Source organism: Triturus cristatus, chromosome 6 (assembly GCF_964204655.1).
Source record: "Triturus cristatus chromosome 6, aTriCri1.1, whole genome shotgun sequence".
Lineage (NCBI taxonomy): Eukaryota > Metazoa > Chordata > Amphibia > Caudata > Salamandridae > Triturus > Triturus cristatus.
The window spans coordinates 1,185,672,917-1,185,691,853 of NC_140589.1; positions in this window are offsets into that span (position 1 = coordinate 1,185,672,917).

Consider the following 18,937-nt stretch of genomic DNA (forward strand, 5'->3'; position numbering starts at 1 on the left):
ATTGAGATTGGTCGCAAAATGGCCATTTAGGAAATGTAAATACCTTCAATGTGTATCAGCTGGTAACCAGCTGCAAACTGTAAAAAGTCACCCAAAACGCATCTGAGTCTTTCAGAATGGTGGCTCTGTATGTCATGGCAAAGAGGGTAAGGATTTAGGCTGATAGGCAGAGAAGGAGTGGAAGACAGATGTGGATATTTAGGGTGAGTATTGCCCTGTCTGAACAGACAGAGAAGGAGATTTATGAGAATTATTGACTGAGTAGTAAGGTAATTTTGGATTTAATTGCTGAGTTACATCCTCGGGTACAAACCTCAACAGTCATCAGCAATGCAATTTCACCACATGTGTAGGTACTGTGTTGTCTTCACCTTTTAGATTCTGGCAGTTACTAGGGAGTTAAGGCAGTGGCAGGGGGAGTGTCACAAAATACATTTTCAATTTATTTTCATAGATTTTTGGACATCATGGTTGGCAAATTGAACCAATATGTTTTTTTTCCAAATACTCCCCAAGATATACAACACACAAAAGTAATGTTTGTATCGGGTAGCACAGTTTCCAAACATTATTGGTTTTGTTGATGGTACATATATTGCCACATGTCCTTCCTCTGCAAATTAATTCATTAATAGAGCACCCATTCACTAAATGTTTAGCTAGTGCGTGATGCTTCATGGATAATAACTGACTTTGTAGCCAAATTCCCAGGCATCACACATTACTCCTATATGTTTCACCAAAATTGAATTAATAACCGTCTGTCTCTGGGTGAATTTGGTGGTGGCTTTTTACTTAGTAAGCTGATTAAAAATTCATACAGTGTTCAATAGCATGTTTGTAAAATAATCAAATTGTTTCTCCTTCTCATACTGTTTAAGGAGACAGTACATATGCCTTGTGCCATTGGATACTGAAATGAAAGGCTGTACAACAGGGTACATAAAACAATGCGATCAATAATTGAACAGACTTTTGGAATACTGAAAGCATGTTTTAGATACCTACATAAGATTGTTGGAGCACTTCTCTACCGACCAGAGACCTCTCGCAAAATCATTAGCACATGTGCTATTCTTCACAACATGCAAAAACAACAGTTGGTGGACAGAATGCAGAACAATGTCATACATTCACCCCAGTACAGAGATCTGGGCCTAAATCCATCGTTTTTTTGCTCACCATGCCTTTCCAGTTTGAACCCAGCCATATGCAAATCAGTCTTGACCCTGTGCCTCATGGGAACAGTCCAGCCCAAACTGCCAAGCCAGGTCCTCACTGGACTGGAAACAAGCATCCTAGGACCGGTTTCGGGGTTTCACCCCTCCTCAGCCAGGATAGCTTGATTCCAGTGGCATGGAGAGCACGGGACCCACGTCTGGGCACACCCTTCCCACTCGGAGTGACAAATGCAAAAACAACAGTTGATGGACAGAATGCAGAACAATGTCATACATTCACCCCAATACAGAGATCTGGGCCCAAATCCATCGTTTTTTTGCTCACCATGCCATTCCAGTTTGAACCCAGCCATATGCAAATCAGTTTTGACCCTGTGCCACATGGGAACAGTCCAGCCCGAACTGCCAAGCCAGGTCCTCACTGGACTGGAAACAAGCATCCTAGGACCGGTTTTGGGGTTTCACCCCTCTTCAGCCAGGATAGCTTGATTTCAGTAGCATGGAGAGCACGGGACCCACGTCTGGGCACACCCTTCCCACTCGGGGTGACAAATGCAAAAACAACATAGCCATGAGGAAGGGTCTTCACAATGTCAACAGAGCCAGAATCTTACTCAGATGATGAACTACTACCACTACAGATTCAGCAGGATGGACAAGTGCAGCAGAGGGTTGAGCATGATGCACAGAGATCAAAAACGTTTATTTCTAAGGTAAGAATTGTGACCTCATCTAAGATATAGCCATCACACATAATGGTAATGTTTTTCCATTAATCAAAGCTAACCTTTTATTCAGGCTGCAACAAGGTATTATAATTGTGTATCATCAACTGTATCCTTATTGGATATCAATGTTTAAACAAAGCAACACATTTTGAGAGTGCAAACATAGCAGTTATGTTATGTTATGCTATATGTTCTTACAAAGCGCATGGCTGCCCTAGCAACAGGGCATCCCAGCGCTAAAGCTGACAGGAGCATGCAGGGGAGTTAAACTAGAGGTTGGAGAAGAGCCACGTTTTGATAATTTTTCTGAAAGCCAAATGGTCTTGCGTGCTCCGGGCAGCAAGAGGAATAGAATGCCACAGGGTGGGTACCATAGCCCTGAAAGAGCGCCCCCCTTCTCTTAACCTGTGCACCCGTGGGACACAGGCCAGATGCAGGGCTCGAGCCGTAACATACAGCGAGCACAGCTTGTTCAAAATTTGCTGACCTCGGCCATGCAAGATCTTGTGCGTGATACATAGTGTCTTAAAGTGGACTTTCTGTTCTATCGGCAGCCAGAGGAGCCGGTGAAGAAGGTCTGAGGCATGGCAATGCTTAGGTAGTGCAAAAAGCATACGGGCAGCCGCGTTCTGTGCCTGTTGAAGTCTTTTGGTCACTGCTTTATTCACGCCGAATATTAGCTTGTTACTGTAATCTAATCGAGACTGCATGGTGGATTGGACAATCAATCAATTAATCAATCAAAAATCTTTATTCGGATATTGGTATATCCATAAAAGCACAAGTCACATAATAACAGAAGGGAGTACACAAACACATTAGTCACAAAAACAATAAGATAAAATCGTACATAACAAAACATGTTAAGACAAGTAAAAGCAGTTAACAATAAAAAACCCTATGAATCATTTGAGGTATCGTGAGCTGATTAAAAACGAATCCATAGACAATATCCACTAAGTTCATATAAAACATGACCACAATATATCAAATTAGTTCAATAAAAGGAGCTTCATAAAGCGCACATTGTGTTTTGGGCGCGTACTGCAATTTTTAGAAAAGTGCCTACACAAACAGTTAATTCATCATCTTTCAACTTGCGAATCTCCATATAAACTGCATCTAGATTAATCAAATCAAATCAAATCAGGGGCATTTGTATCGCGCACATATCACTCACATGAGTTTCATGGCGCTTGCAGACGGCTCTGATAAACGGACCAGATCTAATTTCCAAAAAGCCAGGTTTTCAACTCTTTAAAGAATTTACTATGTTCTGGTATGCTACGAAGGTAAAACGGCATTTTGTTCCAGGACGATGGTGCCAAAAAGGAGAACGAACGGCCTCCTTGCCTGACAGTGTTAATTCTTAGAGGAGTCAGCAATGCCGCGACCCTGGAGCGTAGCATCCTGGACGGGTGATACCAATGTAACTTCGTTCGCCAGTATTTTGGACCAGTTCCGTACATATGCTTATGAGTGAGACATAGTATTTTAAAAAGAGCTCGCTTTTTAACCGGGAGCCAGTGGAGAGTGTTTAAGCAAGCTACAGAGGGAGATCTGTAAGGGGGGTCAAGGACCAATCTCGCAGCGGTATTTTGTAGAACCTGAAGTTTATTTATAAGATCTTCGTTCATTGACAGCAATAATGCGTTGCCATAATCCATTCTGTTTATGATCAATCCTTGTGTCAGGGGTTTACGTGCCTCTATGGGGAGCCGTTTAAAAACCTTTCGAAGACTACGCATGACACCAAAACAGGTGCCAACGACATGGTTTACATGGCCCTGCATAGATAGACAGTCGTCCATATAAAACCCCAGGTTACGGACCATGTTCTTTGGGACAGGACAAGGGCCAAGCCTGGAAGGCCACCAGTCGTATGACCAATGGTTGATAGCTTTACCAAAGAGCATGATCTCTGACTTGCCCCCATTTTGCTGGAGATGGTTTGATCTCATCCATTTGTCGACACTGGTAAGACAGTTTTTAAAACGTTGCTTGGTGTCATTTGGGTCAGGACCTAAGGTGATCAGAATCTGCGTGTTATCAGCGTAGGATATGACATCAAAACCATGTGATATGATCACCTCAGCCAAAGGGGTCATATAAAGATTAAAAAGAGTAGGGCTCAAAATAGAGCCCTGAGGGTCTCCCATCTTTACCGGTCTTTTGCAGGAAACAAAGTTTCCCATCTGGACGGTATTTGTGCGTTCTGATAGATAGGTGATAAACCATTTAAGAGCATTCCCCCTGACACCAACCTCCCAGAGCCTTTGTTCAAGGATCTTATGGGAGATGGTGTCAAAGGCAGCAGACAGATCGAGCAGGACGAGGATAACCGATTGATGTTTATCTAGGGCTAGTCTGATATTATCAGTAACCTCAATCAATGCCGTCTCCGTACTGTGCGCTGTTCTAAGACCAGATTGAGAGGGGTCTAAGAGTCCATGGCTCTCAAGATGGTTTACCAGCTGCAGATTAACAAGAGACTCCAGCATTTTCCCAAAATAGGGAAGTAATGAAATGGGTCGGTAGTTCAGAAGCACCATAGGATCGGCTGTCGGCTTCTTTAAAATAGGTCTGACTCTGGCTGCCTTCCAAACAGAAGGAAAGTCTGCTTCGGAAAAAGATTTATTAAAAAGCTCAATCAGTCCATCTAAAACTGTGGGTGCCATTATAGACAAGAATTTTGAGGGAAAAGGGTCAGCAGGGGAGCCTGATTTTATCTTTAGCATAGCCGAAGTTACAAACTTGTGGTCGCATTCTGTGAATTTATCTAAAATGCCAGGGGGGTCTAGTAAAAACAGGGCAGTTCTTCAGGATGGGTACAGTTATGTATGGGTAAAAATGTCCGGTGGATATTCATAATCTTTTCTTCAAAGAATTTAGATAAAGAGTCTGTCCAGTTTAGGGATGCAGACACAGTAGGCAGGTTTGTCGGAGCAGTAAAATTTTTTTAAATATGAAAAAGTTCCCTGGAGGAGATTTCTGCCATTGTGATCCGATTCATCAAAAAGGATTTTTTTGCCAGTTTTATTTCGTTCATATAGATATGATGCTGTTTTTTATAGCTTACGCTGTCAGCAGGGTTTCTACTTTTTCGCCATAATCTTTCGGCAGTTCTGCACAGACATTTAGGTGCCGATTACGATCCTGTAAAAAAATTCCCCGTACGACTCGTATCCGGTCTTTTTACCGTACGAATCGTACAAGTGCCGTACAAACTGCCAACTACGATTCGCATGGGAAAAAGACCATACGAATCGCATTGGGAATAATTCCCCACACGTCCTCGGGTCGGAAAATGTGTCCGACACGTCCCTGGACGATTTACCGTACAAATGTGAAAATTGAAGTCCGACCGCGCAAGTACGATCCATCCCGTGCGTCCAATGTTACAACCGTATGGAAAAAACACCGTCCGCACCGAACTCCCATAGCAACCATGGAGACATGTGCCCGCATACGCGCCCAACACTCCCCCCAGCCCTCCTATGTACGAGTCGAATCCCCACCCGTGTATGTACACCCGTGTATGTACGACCCGTACCCTCACCCGCGTACGTATGGAGCGCACCCCCACCCCAACCGTGTATGTACGGACCGTACCCCCACCCCAACCGTGTATGTATGACATGTACCCTCACCCGCGTATGCATAGAGCGTACCCCCACCCCAACCGTGAATGTACGGACCGTACCCCCACCCCAACCGTGTATGTACGACCCATACCCTCACCCGCGTACGTATGGAGCGTACCCCCACCCCAACAGTGTATGTACGACCCGTACCCTCATCCGCGTACGTATGGAGCGTACCCCCACCCCAACCGTGTATGTACGGACCGTACCCCCACCCCAACCGTGTATGTACAACCCGTACCCTCACCCGCATACGTATGGAGCGTACCCCCACCCCAACCGTGTATGTACGGACCGTACCCCCACCCCAACTGTGTATGTACGACCCGTACCCTCACCCGCGTATGCATGGAGCGTACCCCCACCCCAACCGTGTATGTACGGACCGTACCCCCACCCCAACCATGTATGTACGACCCGTACCCTCACCCGCGTATGTATGGAGCGTACCCCCACCCCAACAGTGTATGTATGGACCGTACCCCCACCCCAACTGTGTATGTACGACCCGTACCCTCACCCGCGTATGCATGGAGCGTACCCCCACCCCAACTGTGTATGTACGACCCGTACCCTCACCCGCGTACGTATGGAGCATACCCCCACCCCAACAGTGTATGTATGACCCGTACCCTCACCCGCGTATGTATGGAGCGTACCCCCACCCCAACCGTGTATGTACGGACCGTACCCCCACCCCAACCGTGTATGTACGACCCGTACCCTCACCCGCGTACATATGGAGCGTACCCCCACCCCAACCGTGTATGTACGGACCGTACCCCCACCCCAACCATGTATGTACGACATGTACCCTTACCCGCGTATGCATGGAGCGTACCCCCACCCCAACCGTGTATGTACGGACCGTACCCCCACCCCAACCGTGTATGTACGACCCGTACCCTCACCCGCGTACGTATGGAGCGTACCTCCACCCCAACAGTGTATGTACGACCCGTACCCTCACCCGCGTACGTATGGAGCGTACCCCCACCCCAACCGTGTATGTACGGACCGTACCCCCACCCCAACCGTGTATGTACGACCCGTACCCTCACCTGCGTACGTATGGAGCGTACCCCCACCCCAACCGTGTATGTACGGACCGTACCCCCACCCCAACCGTGTATGTACGACCCGTACCCTCACCCGCGTATGCATGAAGCGTACCCCCACCCCAACCGTGTATGTACGGACCGTACACCCACCCCAACCATGTATGTACGACCCGTACCCTCACCCGCATACGTATGAAGCGTACCCCCACCCCAACAGTGTATGTACGACCCGTACCCTCACCCGCGTACGTATGGAGCGTACCCCCACCCCAACCGTGTATGTACGGACCGTACCCCCACCCCAACCGTGTATGTACGACCCGTACCCTCACCCGGGTACGTATGGAGCGTACCCCCGCCCCAACCGTGTATGTACGGACCGTACCCCCACCCCAACCGTGTATGTATGACCCGTACCCTCACCCGCGTATGCATGGAGCATACCCCCACCTCAACCGTGTATGTACGGACCGTACCCCCACCCCAACCGTGTATGTACGACCCGTACCCTCACCCGCATATGTATGGAGCGTACCCCCACCCCAACAGTGTATGTATGACCCGTACCCTCACCCGCATACGTATGGAGCGTACCCCCACCCCAACCGTGTATGTACGGACCGTACCCCCAACCCAACCGTGTATGTACGACCCGTACCCTAACCCGCGTACGTATGGAGCGTACCCCCACCCCAACCGTGTATGTACGGACCGTACCCCCACCCCAACCGTGTATGTATGACCCGTACCCTCACCCGCGTATGCATGGAGCGTACCCCCACCCCAACCGTGTATGTACGGACCGTACCCCCACCCCAACCGTGTATGTACGACCCGTACCCTCACCCGCGTACGTATGGAGCGCACCCCCTCCCCAACCGTGTATGTACGGACCGTACCCCCACTCCAACCATGTATGTACGACACGTACCCTCACCCGCGTATGTATGGAGCGTACCCCCACCCCAACATTCTAAGTACGGAGCGCACCCCAGGCCCCAACACCAGCACCTTCACACAACATCGCGCATGTACGAGTCGTACCAAGCCAGACACAAGGACAGCACTGTACAACAAAATTCCCGAAGTACACACCGTACACACGCTAAAAACGCACGTACACAACCAGGACAAAGCAAAACAACACAAGAATACACCATTCGAATGGCACAAAGCCACAAAACATGTCCAACAAGCACAAAAACAACACATTCACTGACCTGCAACTGCCAAAATCCCAAACACAGCCACACCCACCAATGGACCAATAAAAAGGGCTCACAGACACAAACCATGAGCCTTTGCAACAGACTCACTGCTGCCAGACCCCACAAACAACCTACAGCACCATACTTGAACCTTTACTACACCTCACACTTGCACACCTTCACACACACACCTTCACAAACACCCCCTCATCACATTCACACACACACCTGCACAACCACACCGACACACCCACAACCATCCACACACACCCCCCCAACCATCCACACCCACACCCCTCACCATGCCCACTAACAAGAATCCAAAGTTCACTAGCCGAGAGTTGGAGGTCCTTGTCGACGAAATCCTCAGAGTCGAGCCACACCTCTTTGGAACATTGGTCAGACAGACCTGCATGTCCGAAAAAACAGCCATGTGGCAGAGGATTGTCGATGCTGTGAATGCTGTTGCGGCCACCAGAAGGACCAGGCATGAATGCCAAGCCAGGTGGGACGATCTGCGGAGGAGGGTCCGAGCCAAAATGACCGACGACCACAACCAGGCCAACGTCACTGGAGGAGGGCCGCCCCGCAGACCCGTACACTACCATCCCTGGGGGGAGAGGGTGATGGCCATACTGCCGGTGGTGTCAGTGGACGGATTAGAAGGACTCCGAGACCCGGGTGAGTACACAAACAACTGACCTCACATGGGGGGAACGTCATCCACAACCAAACTCACAATCAGGCACGCAACCACCCCAAGCTATCGCATGACTCAACCACACTCCATGAACACGCACATGCCACTGGCGCCACCATGCCCCATGCACCCAGCTGGACAATGCAAAGTCACAGGCCACAGAAAACACCAACACAAGACACGGTAAGCCGGATGGCGGGAGTGTGGGCTCCAAAAATCACATAGTGCAACTCAGAAGCAGACAACAATGCCCTCTGCCCATATGGCCTAGGTCACAGCCAGACAAACAGTGTGTCCCCATACAGGAAAGACTTGCCAGCAAATGGCGGATGCCTTGCATTAACACATGGGGGTGACGGCACGTTTTTGCACATGACAGCAGCTAATGAACAGCCAACACTGTGAAAGAGTGGCAGCACACACCACCACAGCAGCAGCGCAGACACAGACACTACACCCAATGGGTGCCTGGAGATCAGAAACAAACTCACATCAACAAGCCAAGGGCCATTCAAAGATCTGCAAAAAGTGTGTGCCTAGGAAGCTGGGCTGAGGTGACAGAGGGTGACACACAGAGGGAGGGAGAGGGGGAGATAGAGGGAGGGAGACACAGGGAGACGGACAGAGGGAGGAGGCTGACACACAGAGGGAGGGAGAGGGGGACAGAGATGGAGTGAGAAAGGGACACACAGGGAGACCAATTCAGCCTTGGGGGGTGTGGGAATGTCTGCTCGTCAGCAGGTGGACTGCGTGCATGTAGACAAGGGTGGCCAGTGCCTGAACCCCCCCTCTTCTCCATGGCAAAACACTGGGCCATGTCTCAACCTGTGCACGAGCACAACGCCAGCTACCTGCATTATCTAAGTGTGTGGAACAACTCCATGTGCCCACATACAGTGCAACACGGAAGGCGCCAATGCATGGCTCGCCACACCTGCTCACTCCACTGCTGACTGCAGTCACAATTGACGCAGCAAGTAAGACTGTGCCACACATAGGTAAAGTCGCAAAAGCTGTGGCCAAGGGACATACCCATGCACAAGTGCACTGTGAGTGGAATGCAAGACATATCCAAATTCCCAGAGGAAATGTGCCAACTTAGAAACAAATGAAACATGGATGTTGCATGGAACAAAATTAACATTGTCTCTCTCACACACAGGTCAACGTCGTGGATCAGCCCCCAACACTGGGGGGGAAGACTCACAGGACCCGGCTCGGCGGGATGACGGACCCACCGGCACCGACGACTCTCACCACTCTGTGGACAAACCCGACCCCGACCAACCTGGCCCCTCTGGTGTCCAACCACCTGCAGCACCTGCGTCAGGTACAACTGGGCCAACCACCACCCCCACTCCTGCCACATCCCAGGAGACACCCAGGATCCCTGCCCCACCACCACAATGCAGCCAGGCTGGCCAGGAGGGACACGGTGTACCGGGCACCCAGGAGGAGGCAGGCGACAACGCCAATGCCACCCCTCAGGGGTCCCGGAGACCCGATGTGCCCACAAGGGCAGGCCAGGTGCAAATGGGCAGGGGTGGTGGGAGTGGAGGACGGCGGAGGCGCGAGCCTGACCAGTTGGCTGCGGAACCGGTATATTCCCATGTCAGAAACATCCTGGACACATACCGGCAGGACACCACTGGCATGGCCCAGGTTGTGTCCATCCTCGAGGAGATCAAGACCCAGCAGGCCCAGCAACATGCGGAGCAACATGCCTGTCTACTGCGACACCAAGGGCGGATGGAGGACAGACAGGCTGAGCTCGTGACGGTGCTCACGGGAATTAACCGTTCACTCCGTCGGATAGCCGACAACATGGGCAACCCTCCCTGTGCCACCAGGTGTAGAACATCACCACCCACAGGGAGGGATGAGGAGGAGGAGACATCCGACGGAGCATCCCAAACATCGTCACGGCCTGCTTCTGAGGGTCCCCGCAGGAGGGCGGGTCGTCCACGGAAAAGACCGTGAGGGTCGGCGCAACATCACCATCTCCCAGGACACCTGTTCCGGCACCTGGCCCACTGGACCAACAGCAGCACAGCAGCAAAAGACATTCTCTGCCACATGGACTTGCTGGTCACTGTCTGACCAATGTTGACAAAGACTGTGGCATGGACTCTGAGGATTTCCAATGGCAAGGACACCAACTCCCCTAGTGAACTTTGGATTCCACACACCCGGAAAGCCCCTCATGTCATACCCCCCCGTACCCCAACCAAAATAAAAAGTTACACGATAAAGAGATGATGCCTACATTTTGCAGTATTACCTTACATGTGTCTTGTAAAGTCTAACCTAGCCTGAGTTCTCATTTGACTTCAACCATCCACATCCTGGGGCCTGAGTCTGGCACAGGACAAACATGGGTCACATTGTATTAGGCAAGACAGACATGAAGCACCATACACACCCGTGATGGGCCCAACCAGCTGAGGGGGTGGCCGCACAACCGTGCCGACAGACATATTGAGTACAGCGACAGCCATGCGCAGAGGTCAGGGATCATGTGGAGTGTCCTGTGGGGCACCCAATTATGTGTGGACAGGTGGCAGAACCATGTCCTGCAAGCTTGAGTCAGGTGGATGCAGAGAATGGTGGCCTGGCCAACGTTGGATGCATGGGGATGGCACATGTCACAATACCCACACAGTCATGGACATCATGCACAATACACAGTCTAATCCCACACAAACAGCTTGCATCTTGCTACTCGACACATAGACACATAGCCACTATCACGGAAAACCATGCCAGACATGCCGGATGCACCGTGGCAACACACCAGCATTGACTGAGAATAGGCACCTTGGAGGCATAGGGACACCTTTATTATCATGTATTCGGGAATGCAGAGGCAACTCGGGGTACACATAAACAGGTCATGTGGAGTAACATGTGGGTCCAACACTGGAACCCCCCTTCTGCAGCACAAATGCGTGATAGCCATGGAACTGGCACACAAGTGTTGGTCAACAGCTAAACACCCCCTGCTGCTCACGGAGAGGCTGCCATACACCATTGATCCTCTGATGTGGAAGTCCCACACCATGTCAAGCCAATGCAAACCGTATGTGTCCGAGGGCAGTGTTACACACATTGATGCCATCATCACAATCCACTATCCCATCACAGATGACTGTCAACAAGTCTGACCATCTATTCAGGTGTACCCAGCTGCATGTCATGTGTCCCATGGTGATGCGACATGTCTGCAGAGGAACCAAACATCGACAGGGGCAGTGTGCACACATCGTAAACAACTGCCACACCCAATACACCCCTGATGCATCCCTTACCCTAAGGAGACTTCCAAACTTGTCCGTGCGTGTAACGCTGAGTCAGCACACGATGATGTGTCCATGAGGAATAGCAGTGCCACAACAATGCAACCAGCAGACGCCATGCGCAAGTACCTGGGGATGAGAGACACACAAGAAGTCAGCCACAAAAAGCACAGCCACTTGCATGTGCATGTACTCGACACATGTAAGGATGACAACATGCTAGGTCACAATTATGACTGGGGAAATACACTCATCACTGGCACCATCACTCGAGTGACACATCCACACACACCTCTGACTCACGTGGCATACATGCAGATGGACACACACATCGCAACACATGCCACACGGGGACCAATGCGTGCACACACAGACACTGGTACTCACCACTAAGCAAAGAAGTCGCCTATGAGCCGACTCCGGATGTCCTCTTGCGGAACCACATCCTCCACATCACTAGCCCCATTGCCAAGACCTTCGTCCTCCACGGGTGGATGGTCCTGATCATCTTGATCCAGGATGAGTGGCACAGCTTTCTCAACTGCCATGTTGTGCAGCATGCAGCAGACCATGAAGATTTTGCAGACCTTCGCCGGGGCATATGGGAGGGCGCCGCCGGTCTTGTGGAGGCATCTGAATCGGCTCTTCAGGAGGCCAAATGTCCTCTCTATCACTCGCCTTGTCCGGCCATGGGCGGTGTTGTAGCGGAGCTGGGCCGGCGTGATGGGGTTGCGGAGAGGTGTGATCAGCCATGGCATGTTGGGATAGCCAGCGTCCCCTACATGGAAACCACATGGACATAAGTAGGACAGGAGAAGCGGTCGTGCTGGAAGTCTACGCAAAATACAGGACAGACAGAGTGTACCCACCAACAACACATGCTCGTTCGTTGCGCAGCTGCGTCATCATTTCAAGCACCCTGCTACGCCTCATGATGTAGGCATCGTGTGCTGATCCTGGAAAACAAGCACAGACATGTGAAATCACCATGTTGGACAGACACACCACAAGGGCATTGATGGAGTGGTAGTGCTTGCGTTTCCTGTACGCTACCTCCTGTGCCTGTGGTGGTACCAAAGCCACATGTGTCCCATCTATGGACCCAATGACATGGGGCATCCCTCCCAGGGCATAGAATCCACGCTTGACCCCAGTCAACAGTTCAGGAGTTGGGAAATGGATGAACTCATCCAGGTGAAGCAACATGGCCTCTAAGAAATCATGCAGCACACGGCTGAACATGCTCTGGGACATGCCACCAACATGAGCTATGGTATATTGAAAGGTACCCGTGGCAAGAAAATGTAGGGCTGCCATTACCTTCAGCTTGGGTGTCAGTGCCATAGGATACCTGTGCAGCGGTTGCAGGTGTGGTGCCAGCCTCGCCGTCAACTCCTCAATCAACGGTTGGGGGAAGCGGTAGCACCGGATACAGTCATTCTCCCGCATGTCAGCCAAGTCCGGAATTGGTCGGGGAAGAGGCGGTGCTCTGCAGTAATTTGGAAGTGACAAGGAAGAGTGAGTGCACTACAACAACAATTTATTTGTACTGAGCACATGTTAATCTGTCAATACACATATGCGACATACGGAGTCAGGTATGTGCCACATGCCCTGGACACGTATGGCTGCCAGGTGACACTCCTACCAAGACCCAGCTACACACGGAGATTGTGAGCCTCCACATGCCATGGCATGGGATTAGCTGTGTCCCAGTGTAAGTGAACAGCCAGACGCAACACAGGAGTGACATACATCAATACATCAGCAGAAGTAGGATGTCGATTTCAGAGACTGGTAGCGGAACACTAGAGCCACAGGTCACATGACATTACACTAGGACAGCCCACACACCTTGCCAATAAGGTGTACATGTAATGACTCACCACACATTCATTGAGAGGATGCAGACATGTCCTTGTTACGCTACTCCGTGTCCCATGCATACATACGCACCTCACATCCGATACCACATGTGGCCTGGTGTGCGTAACAGTGTGCCATGTCCATCTACACACAGACACATGTTGGTTGCTGCAACAGCTGATGCTTTTGAGGGAGCACCAACATCAAGCTAATGGGAACACCCCACACATACATGACATAGACACATCGTGCACCGTGGGTAGTCACATGTCTGGTGTGGCAACCCCTGTAGCGGGCATCAGGGGACACTTGCGTGTGTTGTTGACTTTGCCATGCCAGTGACGCTCATCCCAAGTGTGCTGTACGACATGCACACATGTCAAAGGAGTTAAGGGCATGCCTGGCACACATTGCACCGTCACACATAACATCTGTACACATCTCATCATACATCTGTTGCCTTCTCGACTCAGGAGTAATGTGCCACATCACAGACTTTCACACCTGTGCCCCACACATGTAGTAATGCCCATACAATGCCTTGATGTCCATCCATGGACAAGTATGTCAGCTCTATTCCTTCCTGTTTGCTGCCTGTCACCACTGTGATGTGTGAAAGGCACCGTACATTCGCTCAGAGGGCCTGTGTACGTTCCCTATCACTATGGGTGTGCTCGCGTATGCGTACCCATAGTGATAGTGAGCGTACAGGCGTGTGTACGGTCCATATCACTATGGGTGTGCTCGCGTATGCGTACCCATAGTGATAGTGAGCGTACAGGAGTGTGTATGGTGCGTATCACTATGGGTGTGCTCGCGTATGCGTACTCATAGTGATAGTGAGCGTACAGGCGTGTGTACGGTCCGTATCACTATGGGTACGCATACGCGAGCACACCCATAGTGATACGGACCGTACACACGCCTGTACGCTCACTATCACTATGGGTACGCATACGCGAGCACACCCATAGTGATACGGACCGTACACACGCCTGTACGCTCACTATCACTATGGGTACGCATACGCGAGCACACCCATAGTGATACGGACCGTACACACGCCTGTACGGGCCGTTGCTATGCATTTGGGGTGCCCTAGGGCCCCGGTACGCACCGTACCTGTGTGTGAAACTCCAAATTACATAGGGGACACATGAGGGACAAGTATAAAGGCCTACATGCATGCTGGTTGTCATGGAGACCAAGTTTAAAGTTTGAATTTCTTTCAGCAGGTGCACAGCAGTAGTCAGTTTGAATGAATCTACTTTGTTGCAATGTGGTTCTGGAGTTGACATCATGCTCAAGAAAAAAACACAATAAGAACCCACTGACTGTGCTAGGTTTGAAGGGATTGGAGGAAACATAGGATGCAAATGTGAGTGACCAATCAATCTGTACTCCTGTGCATGAAACAGGCCAGCAAGGCAGATATAAGGCAGCCAGGTCCCATGAGGGAGCACTTGCCTGCACATCTTTGGATTCTACGACCCAGCTGCTGCTCCTGATTCCCTGGAACCATGTCAAGGTCTGTGGAGAGGGCACAGCCTTTCACCCTGGAGAAGAACCTGGCATTGCTGGATGTGATCCTCCCACAGTACCCCCTGCTGTATGGGCGACCAGGGTATCAGGTGAGTGCAGAGTCTACTAGCACAGACTGTGTCCCTTGTTTGTGACTGTGACTTCTGGCATTGTGTCCAGGTGTGACACACATGCTATGTACTGTAGGGGGGGTCCCAGGGGGGGAATGCCTGATGTCTCCCAGCCAGAGCATGCTGTGGTGCATGTCTGCCGTCCTCACTTGCATTGTGTTTACTGTGACAATCACTGCATGGTGCATGCCACATTCTGCCTGTCTTGTCCTCCTGGGAATGTAGCCTCTACAGTCCTCATTTGATTATGTGGTCAGCCCAGTGTGACAGGTGACTGTACCCACAGATGTGTGTTAGTTCTGTGTACCTGTGCTGAGAGTGTCCACATGATGTGTTCGTACCCTGGACATCGGTGTGTGTGTAAGTCCCCTGTCATGTGGGTGGGTGCATATGTGGAGTGTGGTACCCGGGCTGCATGAGGGATGGATATACCCTGCCCATGTGATGTGAGCAGGGAGCAGTGCTGTGTGTCTGACGTGCAGAGCCAGCCCCACACCTGTGAGCCCCCCCCGTCTAGTGGCACATGTGCAGAGTGAGGTTTGTCGCTGCATTTGGCAATGGCAGGTGAATGTCCTGTGCCTGTGTGTGTCTGTGTACTCTGCTGAGGTAGCGTCAGTGGCCTGTGGCATGTGACTGCTTAGAGGTGCGGCACATTATCCTGGTGTAGCTTGTGATGCACAGTGTGAGCCTGGATCATTGATTGTGTCGTTGCCCTCATTCCACCTGTGTACTTTCAATGGCACGTACTGCTTTTGCCCTTCCCCAGAGGATCATGTCCCTATGACAAAGGTGCAATGCGTTGGATGCATACTATGCCTTGTTGTAAACAGCAAATTTGTTCTAATATGTGTCTCTGTGACATGTGCCAGGTGTATTGATGTAGTGTCACTTGTTCATCCTCACAGGTAGGCGCCTCTGCCAAGAAGCAAATCTGGATGAACGCCGTCAGTGCCGTGAGGAGGACAGACGGTCGCAAGCGGCGCCTGGCCCAGGTGAGGAAACGCTGGCAGGATATCCGGTGCTGGACGTGGAGGATCGCACGGGTCCTGCTGGGGGACTCACCTGAGACCCATGAGAACCGCGGGCGCCGCCGTCTGACCCACATCCACAAGCGTGTGCTGGCAGTGGTATTTCCAGACTTGGACAGGCGCTTACAGGAGAAGCAGCAGCAGGAAGGGGGTAGGTACATGTGTGTTTGTTGTGTGTCACCAGCATTTGTAAGTGCACAGTTGCATGGATACACTGCCAGGGTTTAAAGGTGCTGTGCAGATCCTGTTACCCACAGTATAGCGGTGCTCTCCTGCCTCCCTTCCCCTCCTTGCAATGTGTTCCCTGGTCTGTGTGTAGTCACTCCTTCACAAGGTTATGTAGGCTGGCACTTTCTCCACGTGAACTATGCCTGTAGCATCATGTGTGGGGGTGGTGTGTAACAGGTTTTGGGACCTTGCCTGTGCCCTGTCCAGTTCAGTACTTGTGGGTTCCATGTCAGTTGGCACTGATGCTGAGTCCAGACATGGGAGTTAGTCTCTCAAGTGTCATGCCTTACAGCACGCATGTCCTATGTTGTGGCCTGTGACATGATGTGCATGAGTGTGCGATACGCATAGTGCAGGGATGGTGGCGTGTGTTGCAGTCATTGCCATTCAGGACCATGGAGTTGTGTGGCCACTACTGTCCCCTGGGGCATATTTTCCTAGGTGTCATGTGTGTCATCACAAAATGTGGACACTCTCAGTGTCTACAGCATAGGTTGTGCTCTGTGCCATTGTCCCCTGGCACCATGTATATTGACGTAAAATGTAGTACAAGTGTCCACTGTACAGCCTGACCTGATTTTCCTTGTTCATACTCACGGTGGCCAGTGCCTGTGTGTCTTGTTACAATCATCTGATGATGACCAATTGTACATGATTATTTGGACAGGCGCACCTTGGGTATTTTGTGTCCAATCTTGCATTTATCCAGCCCATGTGTATTTCACCCAGACTAAGAGATGTAAGTGCTTCCTGTGTCTCAACAAATTGTCTCATGTAGGAGGTGGTTGGTGCGGGCAAAGCCTACATGTCAAAACCTGATATCTCCTTGCTAGGTCTGGCCAGTGTGTGATGTTTGTCTGCACATACACTCAAGGTGCAGTGAGCCAGTCATGGTGGGCATGTTTTCAGTATTACCTATGCAGCATGTGCCTCAAGTTCATGGATATGGTCCCTGCTCATCCCTATTCTCGGCAACGCTGTGTGGTGCAGATGCAGCGCTGGATTGTCCCCAGGGCCTGGCTCCTCTGTCAAACTCCATTTCATGTAATTTGCTATTGTGTCATGCTCTCCATAGTTTTTCAGTGGCATGGTGGGTCAACCAACTGTGTGTTGCATGCCCTACATCTGTACCTTGTTTTGTAGATGTTACTGATCTTTCTTTTCAGGCTATGCACTGTAACCTATGTAGATTGGACTCATGTGACATATGTATACAGGTGTATGATTAATTGCTGTCTCTTCACCTTGCCCACAGCATCGTCGGGGGACACGGAGGGAGACATGAGCACAGACGGAGCGGAGGGACCGAGCACCAGTGCCAGTGGTGACATCGTGGCTGGCACATTGAGTGGAACTGAGGCGGAGGAGAGTGAGGCCGAGGACCTGTCCACTGGCATGACAGAATATGAAGCTGACGGGTCCGAGGATGATCTCTCCGAGTGGGCGGAGGCTGCACCAGCAGCTGACAATGGCACAACATCTCTCCCCGCCCCCTCCATTGCCATCAGCCGCCTCCCACTTGCTCGTGTCCCTTCCCAGTGTGCCCAGTCACCGCATGTCTCCTTCCTGCCAGGCACCGCACCCCCTGCCCCTGTCTCCACTGCTGCCGCCAATGCCGAGTCTGTGGACATCCAGCGGCAGTTGCAGGTTGGTCAGGCTGCGATGCTTAATGTCCTCCATGGCCACAGCCAAGTGCTGAACAACATGGAGGCATACTTGGAGGGCATTTTCTCATCGCAGGCTGACCAACGCAACTTGCTGAGGTCCATTGACTCAACACTGACTGCAGCAGTGGGTCTCCTGCAGCGCTACGTCCAACCCCCTACCCCTGACCCATCCACACTTCCCACTCCCATGCCTGTCCCACGTATACCCAGACGTTAGCATGCACCCACCACAACAGACACAGGCACCACACCAGCAGGGAAGGTCAAACGCACACCTCCTGGCACGCACACACAGGGTGAAGTAGGCACACCCACTGGGTCGGGGGGCAAACGTAAGACACGGAGCCAGAGTGGGAGTCCGCATTCCACCAAATCCACTCCCTCCAAATCCCCTCCCCTCAGCTCTCCTGGCCACATATCCGACAAAGACTCCTTCATGGCCGCTCTGTCCCTGAGCCCCATAGTGACACCACCCCGCAAGCGGTCAAGGGAGTCCCCGGTCAGGGTGGTTGAGTCCCCCCCCCTGTCCACACCCTCCCCCAGTGGCGCTGCGACCCATCCCTCTGCCCCCCCCTCCTTGGGGCCTGTGGTTCCTTCGGGTACAGGGGAGTCGCTGGAGGACCTTGCTAAGGTGTGCAGCGCCATCCTGACCTCCGCCTTTGGCCCTGCCCCACCCCC